At 51.1% G+C, this 5,000-nt stretch overlaps 1 non-coding gene across 1 annotated transcript in view; it reads left to right on the top strand.

Moving 5' to 3' along the window:
* The first annotated feature begins 4,123 nt into the window (after positions 1–4,123).
* Positions 4,124–5,000, top strand: part of LOC126436466 (small subunit ribosomal RNA) — a 1,909-nt gene continuing 1,032 nt past the window's right edge. The window contains exon 1 of the ribosomal RNA XR_007580688.1: positions 4,124–5,000. This exon is cut by the window's right edge and continues 1,032 nt beyond it. This is a non-coding gene — a ribosomal RNA (small subunit ribosomal RNA).

The raw sequence follows: 5,000 nt of genomic DNA, 5'->3' as shown, positions 1-5,000 counted from the left end.
ACAGAGATAGAACAGTTTCGACTGGAACCAGAGTAACCGTATACACGGCACTGATTAGTAATAAATGCAGAGCCATCAGAATACAGATAATATATACAACCGTCCCTATACATGCTGAAAGACTCTGCACACAATGAGAACCACACGTCAGCCAGACACTATCACACACTACTCTCTGCCTCTAACAGGCACACACACAATATCTAACCACCAGCATGGAAGAACATCCGGTGCATCCTCTCCGCCACATTACACAATCCACACTATCATAACCAGACCGGGAGGTCCACCCAGAAAACAGAATATCCCACCCTTCCGACATCCGCCATTGCTCAGTTAAGCCACGAACACCCACACATGTCCTACACAGGGGTGCACCCAACATCACAATACTGCCTCCTGTCACAGTACACAAACAATGGCAGGAATGAAAGACACACATCTGCCATAACCTTGGAATCGGAGCGCCGCCTGTCATGAGCCACAAGTGCATCCTGACGTGACAAATCGGATGATCCCGCAGGCATGCACTTACGATAATCACTATCAACGAACCTGCCGCCCCCCCCCCCCCAATACACCTTTCCCTACAACAATGTGTACCTTAACCTAAGCGATATTGTACCTTAACCTCAGCTATATCGTACCTTAACCTAACCTACATTGCGCCTTAACCTAACCTACGTTGTGCCTTAACCTAACCTACGTTGTGCCTTAACCTAACGTATGTTGTGCCTTAACCTAACCTATGTTGTGCCTTAACCTAACCTATGTTGTGCCTTAACCTAACCTATGTTGTGCCTTAACCTAACCCATGTTGTGCCTTAACCTAACCCATGTTGTGCCTTAACCTAACCCATGTTGTGCCTTAACCTAACCCATGTTGTGCCTTAACCTAACCCATGTTGTGCCTTAACCTAACCCATGTTGTGCCTTAACCTAACCCATATTGTACCTTAACCTAACCCATGTTGTGCCTTAACCTAACCCATGTTGTGCCTTAACCTAACCCATGTTGTGCCTTAACCTAACCCATGTTGTGCCTTAACCTAACCCATGTTGTGCCTTAACCTAACCCATGTTGTGCCTTAACCTAACCCATGTTGTGCCTTAACCTAACCCATGTTGTGCCTTAACCTAACCCATGTTGTGCCTTAACCTAACCCATGTTGTGCCTTAACCTAACCCATATTGTACCTTAACCTAACCCATATTGTACCTTAACCTAACCCATATTGTACCTTAACCTAACCCATATTGTACCTTAACCTAACCCATATTGTACCTTAACCTAACCCATATTGTACCTTAACCTAACCCATATTGTACCTTAACCTAACCCATATTGTACCTTAACCTAACCCATATTGTACCTTAACCTAACCCATATTGTACCTTAACCTAACCCATATTGTACCTTAACCTAACCCATGTTGTGCCTTAACCTAACCCATATTGTGCCTTAACCTAACCCATGTTGTGCCTTAACCTAACCCATATTGTGCCTTAACCTAACCCATATTGTGCCTTAACCTAACCCATGTTGTGCCTTAACCTAACCCATGTTGTGCCTTAACCTAACCCATGTTGTGCCTTAACCTAACCCATGTTGTGCCTTAACCTAACCCATGTTGTGCCTTAACCTAACCCATATTGTGCCTTAACCTAACCCATATTGTACCTTAACCTAACCCATATTGTACCTTAACCTAACCCATATTGTACCTTAACCTAACCCATATTGTACCTTAACCTAACCCATATTGTACCTTAACCTAACCCATATTGTGCCTTAACCTAACCCATATTGTGCCTTAACCTAACCCATATTGTGCCTCAACCTAACCCAATTTGTGCCTCAACCTAACCCATATTGTGCCTCAACCTAACCCATATTGTGCCTCAACCTAACCCATATTGTGCCTCAACCTAACCCATATTGTGCCTCAACCTAACCCATATTGTGCCTCAACGTAACCTAATTTGTGCCTCAACGTAACCTAATTTGTGCCTCAACGTAACCTAATTTGTGCCTCAACGTAACCTAATTTGTGCCTCAACGTAACCTAATTTGTGCTTCAACGTAACCTAAATTGTGCTTCAACGTAACCTAAATTGTGCTTCAACGTAACCTAAATTGTGCTTCAACGTAACCTAAATTGTGCTTCAACGTAACCTAAATTGTGCTTCAACGTAACCTAAATTGTGCTTTAACGTAACCTAAATTGTGCTTTAACGTAACCCATGTTGTGCTTTAACGTAACCCATGTTGTGCTTTAACGTAACCCATGTTGTGCTTTAACGTAACCCATGTTGTGCCTTAACCTAACCTATATTGCGCCTTAACCTGCTCTGTAATTGTTATGCAACTCGTTAAATTAGTGTAGTGTTGCCTAACCGCAACCCTCGCAATATAGTTCGCTATTCGCACTGCCCGGTCCCCTGTGTATCGCGTCATGTTAAACACCTTGCAGGTGTTGCTGACTTTCCACATGCTCCTGCTATACACTGTAATGTGGATAGCAGCAGGACGTACATGCCCCCCCCCCCTTCCCCCCTGCCTTCGCAAGCTGGTCGTTGAGAAGTTTGCATGTTCAATGCCCTTCGCATGCCGACGTACTCAGCCTACGTTGTGGTACGGCCTGTCACCTGTCCGCCGATGTACGCAAAACCCACAAACTGTACTGCACATTGGTCCGTATGTACTGAATGATACATCGTGGCACATGTGTGACCGTACGACGACTGCGCCTAGCAACGGCAGACCATACAGTCCAAATATTGTGCACGCAGCTACGTGTCGTCTCCCTATAAGAGCTGGATTGCAGTGTGGTACGCCATTCAGACGTGTGGGAGGAACGGACGCCCTCGATGGCGATCAGCATGAGCAGTCTGTTGATGTAGTGGAGCGTGTATTCGGACGTAGTCGTCTCTTCTCACACACCGTGATAGCATGTTGCACCGCGTTCCACATCTGCGACATCCTGCAGAGGCCGGCTGACAGTCGTTCGCGCAATGGACACCGCATACGTACGGGGGCTACCTTCCACGTGTTCTCGAGGCGTGCACATGTTGTTGCGTCTATGTGGGCAGACGTAGTGTGTTGTGACACCTGACACAGGCATGCAATACTCGTTGCAAATGGCGATGGACGTCTACGTTTGCTGGTGACGTTACGCAAATGAACAACAGGTAACCCGTTGTGGTGCGGTTGTTCTCGCTAGAGGTGAATCAGTGTTGGCGACGATCGGTCGAGCTATTAACTGGTTGTTTCAGGGATACCCACCATGCCCACGAACGTGAAAGGGGATCTGGGTGTGAGGCGATACGCGGCGGTGGCTGGGTGAGACTGTCCCCGGCCGGTGAGGGGGGGCCGCCCGGCGTGCTGGCAGCGCGGTGCGTGGGCGCACGCGCTACAGCCGGCTGGTGGGGGCGGCCAGTGGCAGGCGCGCCGGCCGACGGACGCGGCAGGCGGCGCAGCTGCGCGCCGGGGCCCCCTGCTCGCGGCGCCTTGCGGCCAAAGTAGGTCCTCGCGGGCCCGGTGCGAAGCGCGGTGGCCATCTGCAGTGTGCTGGTCCGATTGAGGACTGTGTGCGCTGAGGATGCGCCGCCGCCCGGCGCTCGGCGCCGCGACGCCGTCTGCTGCTCGGTCGCCCCAGCGGTTCTCGCAGGTGGTTTGTATCGCAGCTGTGCGGACGTGTTGGCGCGTGCGCTGTGCTGGGAGAGTTCGCTTCGGCACCCAAGTGGGGCTTTTGTCCTTCTGTGGCGCTGGCGTTGGAGCTGCCGGTCACCGTAGGTGGCGCGTGTTGTCTCCCGCCGGCAATGCCACGACAGCACGCTCCCGGGCCTCTGTCGGCAGCGGCAAGCTCAGTTGGGAGCACGGGTGGTCGCACCTAAAGCGTCTACTCGCCTAACTCCGGGCGATTGCGCCTCTCTCGAACCCGACCAAGTACTTAGGACGGCGCTGCGCGCCGCCGGGACCTGAGAGGGTTTCGAGGTGTGTTGTGCAGGGGAGCTCAGCCTCCTCCTGTTTGCAGAATAATTGAGCGGACGCTTGCGTGTTCGCGCGGGCCCCCGGGACACACTCCCGGGCGGCCGGCTGCTCAGCTCTAGTTGACGCAGCTCCCTGGTTGATCCTGCCAGTAGTCATATGCTTGTCTCAAAGATTAAGCCATGCATGTCTCAGTACAAGCCGCATTAAGGTGAAACCGCGAATGGCTCATTAAATCAGTTATGGTTCCTTAGATCGTACCCACGTTACTTGGATAACTGTGGTAATTCTAGAGCTAATACATGCAAACAGAGTCCCGACCAGAGATGGAAGGGACGCTTTTATTAGATCAAAACCAATCGGTCGGCTCGTCCGGTCCGTTTGCCTTGGTGACTCTGAATAACTTTGGGCTGATCGCACGGTCCTCGTACCGGCGACGCATCTTTCAAATGTCTGCCTTATCAACTGTCGATGGTAGGTTCTGCGCCTACCATGGTTGTAACGGGTAACGGGGAATCAGGGTTCGATTCCGGAGAGGGAGCCTGAGAAACGGCTACCACATCCAAGGAAGGCAGCAGGCGCGCAAATTACCCACTCCCGGCACGGGGAGGTAGTGACGAAAAATAACGATACGGGACTCATCCGAGGCCCCGTAATCGGAATGAGTACACTTTAAATCCTTTAACGAGTATCTATTGGAGGGCAAGTCTGGTGCCAGCAGCCGCGGTAATTCCAGCTCCAATAGCGTATATTAAAGTTGTTGCGGTTAAAAAGCTCGTAGTTGGATTTGTGTCCCACGCTGTTGGTTCACCGCCCGTCGGTGTTTAACTGGCATGTATCGTGGGACGTCCTGCCGGTGGGGCGAGCCGAAGGCGTGCGACCGCCTCGTGCGTGCTCGTGCGTCCCGAGGCGGACCCCGTTGAAATCCTACCAGGGTGCTCTTTATTGAGTGTCTCGGTGGGCCGGCACGTTTACTTTGAACAAATTAGAGTGCTTAAAGCAGGCAAGC

This window comes from Schistocerca serialis, unplaced genomic scaffold (genome assembly GCF_023864345.2).
Source record: "Schistocerca serialis cubense isolate TAMUIC-IGC-003099 unplaced genomic scaffold, iqSchSeri2.2 HiC_scaffold_1236, whole genome shotgun sequence".
Lineage (NCBI taxonomy): Eukaryota > Metazoa > Arthropoda > Insecta > Orthoptera > Acrididae > Schistocerca > Schistocerca serialis.
Note: the sequence above shows the minus strand (reverse complement) of the source record. Positions and strands in the feature narration are given on the sequence as shown.